The following is an 18068-nucleotide window of genomic DNA, read 5'->3' on the forward strand; positions in this document are numbered from 1 at the left end:
TGGAGTGAAATTGTGAGACTGGGATTGTGGATGAGGAAAGGATTACCCTGGAGATTTACATTCTATCAACAGCGACACATTCATTTAAACATAATGCTGCCTCAAAAATAATATTTTACTGCCATTTGAATCCTGTTGCTGCTCACCGATTTATAAAGTAATGGATGTGGAAATTTCAGAGGACCTTCAGTGCTAAGTCCCGAATGCCCACAATCATATCGACTCAGGATTTTACGGAGCTTTCACTGACAACCTCCTGGAGCCCAATTATTCTTTTCACACCAATGTGGTGAGCAGATTGAGTGAGAAGTCAACCTGTTCTGCCATCTGTGGCCAAACAGTCGCATCATTCCATACAATCTGCCTACATCAGTGTGATACCAGACTGCACACTTGGGTAGACATTGTAAATGATCCGATAAAGCAGGTGTAAAAACACTCGCTAATAGACTCTTGGCTAATTGTAGGGGGCTGTGAAAGACCAATACCTGTGTCATGTGACTGAGCCACCTTATGATCTGTTGATACAGGCTCAGAGATAAGCAAATATCTCTGTCTGATCCTTTATCCCCTTCACCATCAGGTCAGACTGCCTGAAAGTGCTGAGGATATGGTTTGGAGGACTGGGTTGTATGCCAAAAATTGAATGGAGTGGGTAACCGCAGTGAAACAAGCATTGGGCTTGTGGGTGCGATTCTGCCACTCCATTGAAGTCAAGAAACTGGGCATCAAGTGCAAGGCACTCTTGATGTTGTTGTAGGTCTGGCCCATACCCTCCTGCACTATGGTGATCACCCAAGTTAGTGTGTGGAGATCGAACATGATTGGGTCTGCAGGGACGCAGTGTACAAGTCTTTAGATGAGGTGAGTGGTGCCAGGTGGTGCGGGGTGAGGGTGGGGAGGGTGAAATATATCCAAAGTTGTACTCATCCTGATGGCCACCATTGTATGCAGCTGCATCAAGCTGTGCATGGACTCTTACTCTGCAAATACCACACCGGGACTTTACAGCCCAGCCTGAAGCCCATTGACTTTTGAGAGGATTGGACGATCCCTGCGGCAGGTGGGGCTGGAAAATCGCTGCCTAAGGCCCGGTGGAACACTTCAGTTCCAAGACCGGTTCCTTCACTAGTGAGGCAGTATCTTTGTCAACAGTAGGAAGTTGCTTTGAGGTCTTCACAGGTACGTTGGCGGCACACCTCTCTCTCGTCTCCTCAGGATTAGTGGGAGGGACCTCTTCTTAATCCGCCCCCCGTTCCCTTGCTTCAGGCTCCACTGAAGGGGCATTGGTGATGTCCACCGGAACCAGCTGTTCGCTCATTGGGAATGCGGCCTCTTGGCTCCTTAGATGGCTGTCGTGCTTTTGCACCGGTCTGCCTTGTAAATTCACCGGGTACGAGACAGGACCAGATTTTGCCACAATTTTCTCAGGTTTCCACAATAGAGCGGATGCAAAGTTCCTTACAAAAACTCGATCGCCGATTTTAAACCAGCTGCTGCCTTTCACTGAATCGTGATACTTCTTTTGGGAGGCTTGCCTCACCTCCACCCACGTCCCATATTGGGTAACACCAGGATTAACTGAGTACAATGACAATAGCCCATTTGTAGTTCTGTTGGTATGATCCAGTAATAATGTGAGGGGTGATGTTGAACGAGAGGAGGACATTTACCTATTTTAGACAACACTCTTTTTGCCCGGCCATTGGAGGCCGGGTGATAAGGGGCCATTCGGATGTGGTGGATGCCATTAGTCTGCACGAAATGTTGGAATTCCTCCTCCATAAAAGCTGTGCCATTATCGGAAAACAATACCTCTGGAAGGCCATGAATGGTGAAAATGCACCTCAGTGTTTCAATAGTGGTTTCTGAGGTTTTCGACTCCATTTCCCGGATGTCCAACCACTGGAGTGCTTCTCTGGAAGTGGCCAGCGAAATCGATGTGTAACCTTGTCCACTGAAGGCCAGGCTATTCCCATGGATGCAGATGAGCCACAGCCGGCAAAGATTGCAGTGACTGCCAGAGGTCACACTGACAAACCATGTGGGGTGGGATTCTCTGACCCCCCCGCCGGGTCTGAGAATCGCCGGGAGCTGGCGTGAATCCCGCCCCCGCCGGTTGCCGAATTCTCCGGCACCGGATATTCGGTGGGGGCGTGAATCGCGCCGCGCCGGTTGGCGAGCCCCCTCCCCCCCCCCCCCCCCCCCGGCGATTCTCCGGCCCGCGATGGGCTGAAGTCCCGCTGCTGGAATGCTGTCCCGCCGCCGAGGATCAAACCACGTCACTTCCCGGCGGGACTTTGCGGCGCGGTCTCCGGGGTCCTGGGTGGGGGGGGGGGGGGGGGCGTGGGGCGATCTGGCCCCGGGGGGTGCCCCCACGGTGGCCTGGCCCGCGATCGGGGCCCACCGATCCGCGGGCGGGCCTGTGCCGTGGGGGCACTCTTTTCCCACCGCCTCGGCCACAGTCTTCACCATGGCCGACGCGGAACAGACACACCCCCTGCGCATGCGCGGGGATGACGTCAGCAGCTGCTAACGCTCCCGCGCATGCACGGACTTCCACCGCCCGGCGAAGTCCTTTCGGCCCCAGCTGGCGTGGCGCCAAAGGCCTTTCCCGCCAGCTGGCAGCATGCCAAACACTCCGCCGCGGGGCTAGCCCCTCAAGGTGAGGGCTTGGCCCCTAAAGGTGCGGAGAAATCCGCACCTTTGGGGCGGCCCAACGCCGGTGTGGTTCACGCCACTCCATCCCGCCGGGACCCCCCGCCCCGCCGGGTAGGGGAGAATCCCGCCCTAGGTTCTCAATATCTTTGTCAATACCGAACCCCCATATGTAGCTCCTGGCCTATATTTTCACTTTAGTCTGGCCAGTGTGCGCACTGTGCAACTCCTGCATTAGTGGCCCTCTTGCTGGGGGTGGTACCACCACCCGGAAACCCCAAAGCCATACTCTGCCCTCACAACTGAGTTTGCCTTTCCTCAGTTGGTGGAGCCTGAGTAGATCTGACCTGTCGCGGTGCCATCCACTTCAAACTATTCATTTGACCTTCGAGAGGACCATGTCACATTGAGTCCAGTTCCTGATATGGGCGGAGGAGACCAGCATGATATCCAGCAAATTTAACGCCAGCACAATCTCTTGTGGCACAGCTGGCGATGCCAGACTTTGGGGGAGCGGGAGCCGACTCAGGGCATCAGCATTGGAGATTTGTGTCCCCGGTCGATGTTGGAAATCGTAGCTATAGGTCCCCAATAGTAAGGCCCACCTTTGCGCCCTGGCCAAAGCAATAGGTGGTTTGGTTTATCCTCATGGAATAGCCCTAGCAGTTGGTTGTGGTCAGTTACAGTGGTAAACCGGCAGCCATACACATGCTGAGGGAATTCTTTCACGCCAATAGTTAGTCTCTCTTTTACAATCTGTGCATACTTGTGTTCTGTGTCATTGAGTGTTCGGGAGACTATGGTGATGGGCCTGTCATTGCTGTCCTCCACCTGGTGGGACAGGATCACCCCTATCCCATAAGGCAAATTGTCACAGGAGAAAATTATCCGTTTGCCTGGGTCGAAATTGACCAACACGCTGGATGACTGTAGGGCCTGTTTGACTTGGAAAGCTCGCTTTGTGGGTGGGGGTGTAGCGGCACTAATGTAGTTACCAAATTAGGGATGAACTGGCTGTAGTGATTAATCATGCCGAGAAACAATTTCAAATCTACGACATTCTTCAGCACTGGGACTTTTTTGGTGGTTTTTACTTTGCCCTCTAAAGGGTGTAGGTCTTTTGAGTCCACCTTAAATCCCAAATATGTGACCTTGATGGCCTGAAATGTGCATTTTTCTCTTTCTAATCTGATGCCAGAGTTTCTGAACCTTTCGAAGACTTCTTCCAAACTGGCCAGATACTCTTCTGGTGAAATCCCCGTGACTAAGATGTTGGGCTGGATTCTCCGTTTTGGAGACTAAGTCCCCACACCGGCTTGAAAACAGTGGTGTTTTACACCAGGAAAACTGGCACAAAACCATCACCGATTCCCTGTTCTGGGGGGGAACGCTAGCAGCCGGGCAGCGTACAGCTCCCAGCTCTAGCTGCTGATAGGGCCTGGAGAGTTGCTGGGTCCGTGGCTGCGCATGGCGGCGGCCTGCAGCGGCCGTGCTGTACTTCATGGCGGATGCCACTCGCAGACCTGGCCCGTGAAATAATCCCCCCTTTGGCCGGCTTGCGCGCCCTGGACCGCCCCACCACAGTGCCCCCAGCCTCAAATATGTCCCCCCCTGCCCGCGGATTGGCCCTCCCCCGACTGTGCGGCGCTGGACTGAGTCCGCAGCTGCCACGCTGAGTTCCCGACGGGGGCGACCCACGCCGTCGGGATCTCGGCCAGTTGGGGATGGTGCATTGTGGGGTGGGCCCCAGCCAACGTTCGGGGATATGGCGCGTGGTGTACTCTCCGAGTACGCCACTTTTCAGGGGGCGGAGCATCGCGAAAGCACGCCGCCCCCAATTTTGCCGTTATTGGGGATTCTCCGCCCCATCGCTGAATGCGATTTTGGCATCGGGATCGGAGAATCCAGCCCGTTGTCTAAGTACACCACGACTTTTGGGATTCCTTGTGACAAGTTCTCCAGTGTCTGATGATATATTATACAAGCAGATGAAATCCCAAAAGGCAACCTTTATGCATGTTGATGGTCACAAATTTCCTAGAGTCCTCATCCAGTTACAGTTGTAAATAAGCGTGACTTCAGGCAAGCTTTGTATATGTGAGGCTCCCCACCAACTTTGCATAGAGGCCTGCCATCCGAGGGATCGGATGGATACCTGTCGGCTGATTAATTGGCTGATTAGTTTATGATGAGTTTGTAATCACTGCAGACTCTGACAGAGCTGTCAGCTTTTAAGACAGGGTGGTAGGGGCCGTCCATTGAGAGAATTGTACGGGTTTTATGATCCCTAGTTCTTCCAAGTGCATCAACCCGGCCTCCACATTCTGGTATAGAACATATGGGACGGGCATAGCTCTGAAGAATTTTGGTGAGGATTCAGGGTTCACCTGAAGTTTTGCCTTTCCCCCTCGTATTCAGCCAAGCTCGTTTGGAAAAACATTTTCCACCTGACATATACCATCTGAAATTGCTGACCAGTTTAGCTTATCTGACGTAGACAATCTCACCCCAAGAGGCTTGGCCCTTGTCCTTCCACAACGATCATGGGTAAGTGAGCCGGCTGTTGTTACGATACCGGTGTCGTTGTGGTATTTAAAATCTTTAAGGTTTCCCCTGCATACATTGCCAACTTTGCAATTGTGCTGCTTAGGCTCTGGGGTTGGACCCCTCCTTGAAGCTACTTGTAGGTTTGTTCATCCATCATCAGCGCAAACAATAGCTGGGACAGCCGCATCCCTGCCTTGTACCGCTCTGCAACCGGAAGTACCCTGAACTCACTACGTTGGTTCGGACTGTAGCCATGGGGGCACTATGCAGCAGTCTCATCCAAGAGATAAATGTTGGCCCAAACCCAATTCACTCCAAAATCTTGAAGAGGCACCTCCACCAGTTCAAATGCCTTCTACACGTCCATGGAGATATTTACCGCTGGAACAGTCCCCAAGGAGGGCTAGAGGACCACATTTAAAAGGCTCCTGATATTGGCCGACAATTGTTGGCCATTGACAAACCTCATTTGGTCCTACGAGATCACCCCCGCGTGCACCCCTCTAGACCAGTCGGCAGCACCTTAGCTAGTACCTTTGCATTGGTATTCAACAGTGAGATAGGCCTGTAAGGCCCACACTCGAAGGGATTTTTGTCCTTCTTCAGGATCAAAGAGATTGATGCCTGAATAATTGTGGCCGGCAACATCCCCCAAGACAAAGAGTCATTAAACATTCCCAATAAGTGTGGCGCCGACAAGGCCGCAAACGGTTCATAGAATTCCACCGGGAAACCATCCATGCCTTCCCTAACTGCATGGAACATATACAGTCAATAATATCCTCCAATCCCAACAGTGCCTCCAGCCCCTGCCTCCTCGCCCTATCCACTACCGGGAAGTCCAACCTATCCAAAAATTGCTCCGTCCCCAATGCATCCTCAGGAGGCTCAGATTTGTACAGCCCCCGGTAGAAAGCCCCAGATACACCAGTAATCCTGTCTGGAGTAGTAACCAGCCCTCCCCCTCGTCCTTAACCTGAGATCTCTCCCACATGGCCGCCTGCCGCCTCAACTGGTGAGCCAATAACCGGCTGGCCTTCTCACCTATTTTAACCTGCCCGGAGGCTGGGGACAATTGGTTACCTCATGTTCCTTGGGGAATATGAGCTCTCCCAATGAGGGGGGATTGGATTGGATTGGATTTGTTTATTGTCACCTGTACCGATGTACAGTGAAAAGTATTTTTCTGCCTGCAGCACAAACAGATCATTTAGTACATGAAAAGAAAATACGTAATCGGGCAAAACAAGGTACACAATGTAAATACATAGACACCGGCATCGGGTGAAGCATACAGGAGTGTAATATTAATCAGATCAGTCCATAAGAGGGTCGTTTAGGAGTTTGGTAACAGTGGGAAAGAAGCTGTTTTTGAATCTGTTAGTACGTGTTCTCAGAGTTGGGAGTGGAGGGCAATCATTAGCAGTGCAGCTGTATAAATAGAGCTGGCCAGCGTGTTGCTGGCAAGAGAGGGACCATTCGTGAACTGCTGGTACTTTGTACATATTGTTGTAAATAAAGTTACTTTCTGTTTGACTCTACAAACTCCTGCCGAATTCTTCTTAGCCCTCACAAAATCACTATACTCATAAAATGTCCCTCGCGAATGACAAAGTTGGCTCTCTACCTTCCCCGTCGGAACAAGCTCGACCTCCATCTGTAGCTTCGTCCTTTACACGAACAACGGAGTATCGTTGGTCCACCTCCAGAATGGAGTCGACCAATCTCTGCTTTTCCACCTTACCAACCTTATCCTTGTGGGCCTTAAACTAAATCATCTCCCCTCTGACAAGTGCCTTCAATGCTTCCGTGAAGGGCCAAACCTCCCCATCCTTGTTGAATCCCACATAGTCCCCGATGGCCAAAGCCACCCTGTCAAAAACACACTTATCTGCAGGAGCGTCATGTCCAACCTCCACGGGGGCGCTGGATTGGATTGGATTGGATTTGTTTATGGTTATGTATACCAAGGTGCAGTGGAAAGTATTTTTCTGCGAGCAGCTCAACAGATCATTAAGTACATGAAAAGAAAAGAAAATACATAATAGGGCAATACAAGGTACACAATGTAACTACATAAACAGCGACATCGGGTGAATCATACAGGGGTGTAGTGTTAATGAGGTCAGTCCATAAGAGGGTCGTTTAGGAATCTGGTAACAGCGGGGAAGAAGTTGTTTTTGAGTCTGTGCGTGTTTGTCAGACTTCTGTATCCCCTGCCTGATGGAAGAAGTTGGAAGAGTGAGTAAGCCAGGTGGGAAGGGTCTTTGATTATGCTGCCCGCTTTCCCCAGGCAGCGGGAGGTGTAGATGGAGTCAATGGATGGGAGGCAGGTTCATGTGATGGACTGGACTGTGTTCACGACTCTCTGAAGTTTCTTGCCGTCTTGGGCCGAGCAGTTGCCATACCAGACTGTGATGCAGCCAGATCGGCTGCTTTCTATGGTGCATCTGTAAAAGATTGTAAGAGTTAATGTGGGCATGCCAAATTTCCTTAGTTTCCTGAGGAAGTATAGGCGTTGTTGTGCTTTCTTGGTGGTAGTGTCGATGTGGGTGGACCAGGACAGATTTTTGGAGATGTGTACCCCTTGGAATTTGAAACTGCTAACCATCTCCACTTCGGCCCCGTTGATGCTGACAGGGGTGTGTACAGTACTTTGCTTCCTGAAGTCAATGACCAGCTCTTTAACTTTGCTGGCATTGAGGGATAGATTGTTGTCGCTTCACCACTCCATTAAGTTCTCTATCTCCCTCCTTTATTCTGACTCGTCGTTATTCGAGATCTGGCCCACTATGGTCCTATCATCAGCAAACTTGTAGATGGAGTTGGAACCAAATTTTGCCACGCAGTCATGTGTATACAGGGAGTATAGTAGGGGGCTAAGTACGCAGCTTGCGGGGCCCCAGTATTGAGTAGTATTGTCGAGGAGATGTTGTTGTTTATTCTTACTGATTGTGGTCTGTGGGTCAGAAAGTCGAGGATCCAGTTGCAGAGTAAGGAGCAAAGTCCTAGGTTTTGGAGCTTTGCTATGAGCTTGGCTGGGATTATGGTGTTGAAGGCGGAGCTGTAGTCAATAAATAGGAGTCTGATGTAGGAGTCCTTGTTGTCGAGATGCTCTAGGGATGAGTGTAGGGCCAGGGAGGTGGCGTCTGCTGTGGACTGGTTGCGGCGGTATGCGAATTGCAGTGGATCAAGGCAGTGGGCTTGGTCAGTCTCCAGGCGCATATCCACATAGTGTGGAGAGTACCCAGCTCCACCACCTCCAGGAGTAACGATTTCCCCACCACGCGAAAATATATTCAGGAGTAGACCCTGTGTACATGTGAGAAGCAGGAAAACTCCTTCTCCCTTGGGTATCTAAACCTCCACGGATCCACACACTCTCATCTGCTCCATGAACACTACCAGCTCCTTCGCCATCCAAAAATTGTTTATTCCTATTTGCTGCAATAGTAGAAAGGGAACCTTTGTCAAACCATGGCTTGCAAGAGTAATTAGAGATAGCATTAGATTCAAAGGAGAGGCATGTAAATTTGTAAGAAAAAGCAATAGACCCGAGGATGAGGAAAAGTTTAAAATTCAGCAAAGGCAGACCAAGGGGTTGATTAAGGTGAAAGTACGATATCAAAATAAGCTAGCGACGAACATAAAAACTGACTGTCAAAGTTTCTACAGGTATTTAAAAAGAAAAAGATTGATAAAAACGAATGTAGGCCCCTTACAGTCCGAAACTGGAGAATTCATAATGGGGAACAAAGAAATGGCTGAGGAACTAAATTTGTATTTTGCTTCTGTCTTCACAAAGGAAGACATGAACAACGTACTGGAAGTTCTGAGAAACACAAGGTTTAGTGAGGAGCTGAAGAAAATTAGTAATAGTAGAGAAATGGTTTTGGGGAAATTAATATGATTGAAGGCAAACAAATCTCCAGGGCCTGATAATCTTCATCCCAAAGTACTGAGGGAAGTGGCCCTATAAAATATTAGATCCATTGGCGGTCATTTTCCAAAATATTTTGGAAACTGGAATGGTTCCTACAGATTGGAGGGTAGCTGATTAACCCCGCTGTTCAAAAAGAGAGATAGGGAGAAAACAAGGAACTATAGGCTAGTGGGCCTGAAGGCAACAGTAGGGAAGTTGCAAGAGTCTATTATCAAGGATGTCATAGCACAGCATGTGTAATCAGACAAAGTTGGCATGAAAGGGAAATCGTGCTTGACAAATCTTTGGAATTCTTTGAAGATACAACCAGTAGAGTTGACCAGGGAGACCCTGTGGACATGGTTTATTTAGATTTTCAGGAGGTTTTCAGCAAGATCTCACATAGCAGATTACTATATAAAGTTAAAGTGCATGGGATTTCGGGTCGTGTCTTGATTTGGACAGATAGCTGGTTGGCAGAAAGGAAGCAAAAAGTTGGAATAAATGGGTCTTTTATCAATTGGCCGGCGGTGACTAGTGGGGTGCCGCAGGAATCTGTGCTAGGACCCCAACTGTTCACATTATACATTAATGATTTGGATGAGGGAACTAAATGTAGTATCTCCAAATTTGCAGATGATAAAAAGTTGGGTTGGAGGGTGAGCTGTGAGGAGGATGCAAAGATGTTTCAGCAGGATTTGGACAGGCTGAGTGAGTGAGCATATGCAATGCAGATGTAGTATAATATGGATAAATGTGAGGTTACCTTCTTTGGTAGCTTAAATAGGAAGACAAATTATTATTTGAATGGGTGCAAATTGAGAGAAGTGGATTCTCAGTGAGACCTTGGTGCCCTCATGTACCAGTTGCTGAAAGTAAATGCAGAGGTACAGCAGTCAATAAATAAGGCAAATGATGATGGTCAGCCATGATCATAACGAATGGCAGAGCATGCTCGAAGGGCCGCATCCTGCTTCTATTTTCTATGTTTCAATGTATGATGGTGTATTCATAAATTTCTCCTTTCAGATACCTAGGATTTGAAACCTGTCCAGGCAGTGATGCAAGAGCAAGAGGTTGAAGGGAGAGAATAGACTAATTATGAAGAAACATCATTGTTCACTCTCATTCCCGCAGTTAAAAGCTCAGCTGCTAACACACACTTTAGAGAAAGTCTGCAGGTGGAGAGGCACCAAACACATCGAGAGACGTCATCAGGAATGTGCAGAGTTGAAGTCAAGGTGTCTGATACTGTGCTAAAACATCCCAAGATCTCATTTACTCGACCCTCCAAGTACCACCTGCCCGCACGTGGAAGAGTATGTATTATACATTGCACTTATCAACTCTCTCGAAATCAGAGTGGACAAGTGTATCAAGGGGATGGTTGGTGTGCTTAAGCAATGCCTCTACTGCCCCGAACAGGCGCCGGAATGTGGCGACTAGGGGCTTTTCACAGTAACTTCATTGAAGCCTGTGACAATAAGCGATTTTCATTTCATACTGTGTAGAGTGCTCTGGAGGAGCCCTGCAGCGCGTTTCACAGTGCATATCATGCTTTGTCATGGCCTGCTGCATCCTACATCTTTCTTAGGGCTCAGTTCTTGCCAGCAGGTTTACAGCGAGCAGCTGAGATAATAAAGGGAGGAGATGGCCAACATATCCCTTTCCATCAGGCTGTCTGTGAATGGTTCATTTAACCATGGTACCAGTGAACATAACTCTAAATTCCAAGTCAGCAACAGTCTCACACATTGGCCAGAACGTTTTGACCATTCCCGCCAGCATGAACGTCCAGTCCCGCAGTCCCGCCATGGGTTTCATGGCAGTGAGGAGTGCATTCACTGGGAAACTCCATTGACAACAGTGGGACAAGCAAATTCCACTGCCAGCTATTGGCGGGTGCCTTCTGCCACTGCAAAACAGGCAGCGGGTCGCGCGATACATCCCACCCAGTATCTTCTCTGTTACTGACCATCCAGAATTCGCTTGGCCACAATGCTACAATGCAAGCCACCACAGAACAAACATTCCAAACCAAATTTACCAATCAATCCATCCAATATTTCATACAAAAATCAACTAATCACCTGTGTGCATTCTCTTAGTCCTGGCTTTCTTATTCCTTTGCCTGTCCTAGTGCTCCTCTGCCATGCTACTTGGATGCTGCGGCTTGGTTGGTGGAAGACTGCTGCCTTTCACTGGGGGAGACTGCAGATTGCCTTGCAGTCCAACCTTGCCAGCTCTGACCCTTGACGGTCTGGTTTCAGATTGCAGCATCTAAGCATGGGCAGCAGCAGTCCAGTCTGGCTGGACATCAGGCATCAGCCAGGACACTGGATGAGTGGCAGTGGTGGGAGGCTGAATGCTGTCGTCCTGGTAGAGGACAGCATGTTCATGCCCCATAGAATCACTGCCATTTCCTCGGGTGGTGCCTCAACAATGCTCACAATGTATTGAAGAACAGATTGCTGAACTTTCTTGAGTGCCTCCAAGTCCCTTTGAACACTGGTATCTCCTCCCCTTCTTCTTAAGAAGCTCAAGAAGGCATTGTACCATCACCTTCTCAACGACAATTAGGAATGGGCAATAAATGCTGGCTTAGTCAATGACACCCACATCCCATGAATGAATTTTTAAAAACTGTGGGGTAGTATGACTCTTTCATATGCACACTGCCAACTTGCAGGTGGGTTGTGCGCCAGGGGGTATGGTCCAGATAGTTAGTGCATAGCTCTATTTTGATCTCCATGCAATTTCTAACAGTAGCCTAAATGCTGATGTTACGGTGAGTTGGCACAGCACCCTGCAATATAGGAAAGCCCAATATCCTAGTAAAGTCATTAGCTCGCTCAATCTGTTTCTCCCTGGAAAGTGAGAATGTCATGTATTTCCCTCTCGTTTTGCCTGTAGAGCAACAATTACGCCATTTACAGAGCAGTGGACAGTATATTGAGAAATAATGTGCTTATTGTATTCTTGTTCCAGCCGGGAAGGATCCCAATGCAAATGAGTTCCTAGCCGCAGTCAATTTTAAACCGACAGGCCATGCCATCCTGGCCCTGCTCTGAGACAATCTGCAGGGGATGGCAGAATTCAGGCAACAATTCCTTGGTGAAACTGAGATATTGGATACATTTCTGCTTGAGGTTAAAATATGAGAATTGTTCCCTGAAGACCCTGGGTGGATGGAGCCTCCTGCTGAGAGGACTTCCCTCCCCTTCCTCCCTCTTCAAGTAGATTAAGTCAATCTCTGCTTAATCTCCTTGCCATGCTGCTTTCGAATATTTATTTTTTTCCCTGTTTAATGAAGCCATAGCGCCAAAGGCCGTCAGCATTTTGCACCCTCCCTGTAGTCTTCACCAACTTTAACATCTGTTCAAACCTCCACCAATCTATCAACGCTTAGTAGTCCAATCAGCAACTAATCTGAAAGTAGTTGCTGATTCTTTTACATAGCATTGGTGGGGTAGCACAGTGGTTAGCACAGTTGTTTCTCAGCTCCAAGGTCCCAGGTTCGATTCCCGGCTTGGGTCACTGTCTGTGCAGAGTCTGCATGTTCTCCCTGTGTCTGCGTGGGTTTCCTCCGGGTGCTCCTGCTTCCTCCCACAGTCCGAAGGCGTGCAGGTTAGGTGTATTGGCCATGCTAAATTGCCCATAATGTCCAAAAGGGTTAGGTGGGGTTACTGGGTTACGGGGATAAGGTGGAGGCTTAAGTAGAGTTCTCTTTTCAGGGGATGGTGCAGACTCGATGGGCCGAATGCCTCCTCCTGCACTGTAAATTCGATGATTCTATGATGTTCAGCTGTGCCAGGCTAAGAGATGATACTAGCTGGAATATTGAGGTCAAAATGGCACCGCTAGAACTGTTACCAACCACAACAACCTACCATAAATGGCACGTGGCGTTGCCAGCTGGCAGCAGCTGAGGTTTGTGCGCATGGATACCATTATGGACCTGGAATGACACTCATTGTGTAGAAAATACTGTCACTGTGCACCCACATTTTGTGGACAGTGTTTAAATCAGGAAATATAAAGCAGGAAGTATAACTTAAATTTAAATCATGGACAAAAAGTGAAAAAAATATTGGTAAAGATAGATTGAATTAAGAGAGACAGAAAGAAAACATTAAAAAAAGCTCTTTAAATCGCCAAAGTTTGTTCATTTCTGGAGAAACGCGTAAAGTTAATATTTTAGTGCCAGAGGCATTGATTGATAAAAGCTGCCGCTTATCACACTATTAAATATTCACTTACTGGGGGTGACACAGTGGTTAGCACTGCTTTCTCATAGCGCCAGAGACCCACATTCATCGTCACAGCGGGCCTGCCTGCACACCCACCCAATGTTGCGCTCCGCTCCCCCCCAACCCACGCACCAGGGCACTGTGGTCCAAGATCCCAATGCAGACGTCGTTCAGAAGATGCGTGTGAGTGCACCTTGTCACTGCCAGCCTGGAACATTGGCACTACCACCTCGGCATCCTGGCAGTGCAACCTGGCATGCCATGGTTCCCAGGTGGCACTGTCAGGCTGGCAGAGGCACTTCCAGGGTCCCAGACTGGCATTTTCATGATGCGTGGTTGCCAGGTTGCCCATGCCAGGGATCGGATTGGGGTGTCTTGTCCTTAACAGATATGATGAGGGGGCCTTGAGGACCTCGTTAGAAGTAGGTTGGGCGCAGGGGAGGGGTCTGGAGACACAGTGGGGTGTTTAATGGTGGTCAAAATATCGGGTTGGCATCTAAAAATGGCACCCCGATCAACAATATCTTCCTGCACAGGCGAGCTGAGCTTGTCAGTGCTGGAAATGAAGGCAAGTGTGGCCTAGGCGGGAAATTCCTCCCCGAGGCCAACAAAATCGTCCAAGTGCTGTTAATTGGCAGTGCTCGTAGCGCCGAGAACCACCCCGCTAAACATGCCCAAAACGGGACGTTGTTTCTGTCCCGTTGAATTGTGCCTGTTCATTCTGTTTCTCTCTCCAAAGATGATGCCAGACCTATTGAGTTTCTCCAGCACTTTCTGTTTTCATTTCATTCCAGTGTTATGGGTGAGGCGTTTTCAGAACCCCAAAATGTATCATGGAGTTCAACCAACCTCCCCCTTTAATGTATTTGTTGCTTTTCCTAGCACACAGCTTGTTCCCTAGGTGTGCGATTACAATTATGGGCACGTGGGTTTTTAAACACAAAACAATGTTTATTCCATGAACTCAACTTAACATTTTAAATAAACATTGGATCTCTTAACACCCCTTACTTCAAAGATAACTCAGAAAATATTACAACAGTAAATAATTCTTCAAAATGTTCCTTCAAATTTCCAAGAGACTTAACACCTTTAAACAGAATCACATCAGGTTAAAGGCTTTACTATTATGAGTTTAAATCACCCAAATGATCCAGAGATAGTCTTTCATGGCAGAGATCACAGCAAATCCAGCTCACTGCAAACACAGACATTCCCCAAGCCCTTTTCCTCCAAACTGAAACTTCAAAATGGCTGCCCTGAGCTCAGCTCCACCCACTCTCTGATATCACTGTTTTCTTAAAGGTACATTGCTTAAACATCCATGTCTTAAAGGTACTCTCACATGACACCAGCATCTGCAGTATTTTGCTTTTAATACTTGTAACTGCCCTTGGTACTAATCCATATGGCAGTTCCATTGAGATATACCCTCTAACAGTCTCATACAGCACTATTATCCTGTTAGACTATCAAGCAAAATCCGATGATTTCCTTCTGGTTAAAGGCAGCAATCACTCATCTGCTGCAAAAGCTTCACAGGCTGTTTGGCCAATAAACACTTGGATCTACAAATCTCATAAAACAATAATTTCCGGTATTGCATTTAAAGAGAAATTCAAGCATATGGAGATTGTAAAAGTTAATAGTTTACTCATAAACTAATTCCTCTGGCAGGTTTTGTGAAACACATCTTTTCTGTGGAGAACATCTTTTCTTCGCCAAGGGAATGTTATGGCAAATTTGGGCTTATAAACACAACTGATACCCATTGCTATTTCTGGGTTCCTCAATGTAGTGCAATTACTTAGAGGAGTTATCAAGCACAAAGTTTGAGAAGGAAAACGTGCAACATTGTTTTTTCACTCTCACTTCACCAGCATTCATAATGTGGTTCAATGGACTGGTAATTACCTCGGGAATCCTTCCACCACACCTCCCACTATTCCCCAAAGGGAAACAAAAAGCTGTGAAGATACGCTAAAAAAAAATCTAGCGTCGATCATCTGAATTTTGCAACACAGGAACATGCAATTTGGATTACATTGTGCAATGTAATACTATCATACAAAGATCTTTCACATCTTCACGTCAGACTTCTTGCTCTTCGAATATTGGGGTTAGCTTATTCAAATTAATGGGTTGGTGCCTTTGCTAAAAGTGCAGAGTGGAATTTCTTGCGAGTGCATTTGTTACCAGTATTGCACTGCCCATGTTTGGCCCATTGTAGCATTATGCTTGTAAGTAGAGTACTGAAATGATCCTTGATTTAAAAAAAACCAGAATAAAGACACAGGCTTTTCTATGTCGCATTTGCCAGATGTTAACTGGGAATGGGAAATATTACATTCAGCCAAGTGGGCAGATCTACAGCTTGGCAGTTTGTAGGTGTTAAGGCTTTCATTATGCACTGACTTGGCACTTGGAAAAGTGAAGTCTCAAGAACAGCTGCTGCATCGACAGTATGTAGTTTAGCTCATGAAAATATCTGAAATAATATAATGGGGAAAAAATGGGTTATTGTGCAGAAAAAAATGGCTTCTACTGTGAGTAAAATGAGCCAGATCAACACTTCTCTCAAACCAAAATATTTGAGAGAAGGTTTTCTCTATAATGCAAATAACATATGTCAGGTACATTTTACACTCCTTCACCTTGAGTTCAGTGCCTGGGCAGGGTTTCTGAAGGGTTTTTCTGATAGTCTAAGAATTCTGCCATAGGCCGTTATTATTAAAAACCATTCTTGTTTATTTGCAGATCTAAGCATATCTCAGTACTCTGCACAAGTTAATACTTCTGCTTCCCACCAGATCACAGTTTCTTAACCAAACAACATTACATCATAGTCACAACAGCTCTGTTGCATCAGGAGCAAGTGCTCCTGGTGTTATAACCCTTTACTCTATACTATGGTCAGGATTTTGTGCCCCCGTTTGCCACGAGCATAAATGGCGATGGGGTGCAGATTTTTGCGAGAGGCTGAAAACGCAATTTATGCCGGCGGGATTTCCTGAATCGATTGGCCCTATCCCCCACCAGTGATGTAAAGGGGCTCCCATCATGTAATGGCAGGAACTGCATGTGCATTCGTTATGATATAATTAGCGGGCCTTCCTGCAGCAACCTTTCCTCATTGCGATGTGACAGCTTTTTAAAATTGGGAAACTGGCAAGCTCACTTCCGAGGGTAGTACGCAGTTTTCCACGTACCACCACTTCTTCAGAGGACAGAGAGGGTGCTTGAAAGGCCACTAGGCAGATTTCTACCTGTTGTTTGGCATATCCCATCCTAGTATGTCTTGTTAAATTTGTGTTCCTGCTGTTACTAGGCAAACCCATGAACACCAACAGTGACCCCCCCCCCCCCCCATGGTTTCCTTGGTGGTGGAGGGTGTGAACAATGGGAATCCCCATCGACAGCAGCGGGCCTGGAAGATCCCACCACCAGCCAATGGTGGCCGTCTCCACTGCTGCAAAACATGCTGCGGAGGGCAGGGGGGAGTGGAAATCCTGCGTTGTTTCCACTGACTGGAGAGTCTACGACTAGCATTCTAGATGCAGGATAATAATGGGTTATTCATTTAGACTCATGGAGAAGAAAGTTGTGAACAATTGGAATTCCCTATCTTAAAGGGTTAAGGATATTCAGTTGTTGAATATATCCAAGATTCAAATTGACAGGTATTTGAATACGAAAGGAATAAAGGGATATTTAGATACTGTGAGGAAGTGGAGTTATTTTAAAAGTTCTGCCATGATCTTATTAACTGAAGGAGAAGGCACAGGGCGGCACGTGGCGCAGTGGTTAGCACTGCTGCCTCACGCGCTGAGGACCCAGGTTCGATCCTGGCCCCAGGTCACTGACCATGTGGAGTTTGCACATTCTCCCCATGTCTGCATGGGTCTCAGCTCCACAACCCAAAGATGTGCAGGGTAGGTGGATTGGCCATGCTAAACTTCCCCTTAATTAGAAAAATTAAAAAAAAAACTGATGGAGAAGTCGAGGGGGACTGAACGCTCTAGTTTCAGGCTCTCACTTCTTATGTTCCCGAAGTATTGAAGAATCCTAAGCCCAAGTTATGTTTCCCATGTATCAAGTTTCTGGGATGCTGTTTTGCTGGTTTAAAAAGTATTATGTTAGAAGCAGGTCCTCCCCAGTAAACTGGCCCAAGCCCCTAGAATGCATTCATTGGCATTCCTCTACATGAGCTTATTTGCAGGTCTTTGGAGAGGAAAATAAAGTTGGTTCTGTTGGATGCAAGAAGAGTAAGAGGGAATCATTTTTGAAATTTAAAGTATCCAATTATTTTTCTCCAAATAAAGGCCAATTTAGCGTGGCCAATTCACCTACCCTGCACATCCTTTTGGGTTGTGGGGGTGAGATCCATGCAGACACGCGGAGAATGTACAAACTCCATGTCATCATATACATAGACATAGAACATAGAACATTACAGCGCAGTACAGGCCCTTCGGCCCTCGATGTTGCGCCGACCTGTGAAACCACTCTAAAGCCCATCTACACTATTCCCTTATCGTCCATATGTCTATCCAATGACCATTTGAATGCCCTTAGTGTTGGCCAGTCCGCTACTGTTGCAGGCAGGGCATTCCACACCCTTACTACTCTCTGAGTAAAGAACCTACCTCTGACATCTGTCTTATATCTATCTCCCCTCAATTTAAAGCTAT

Source organism: Scyliorhinus torazame, chromosome 6 (assembly GCF_047496885.1).
Source record: "Scyliorhinus torazame isolate Kashiwa2021f chromosome 6, sScyTor2.1, whole genome shotgun sequence".
NCBI classification, from domain to species: domain Eukaryota; kingdom Metazoa; phylum Chordata; class Chondrichthyes; order Carcharhiniformes; family Scyliorhinidae; genus Scyliorhinus; species Scyliorhinus torazame.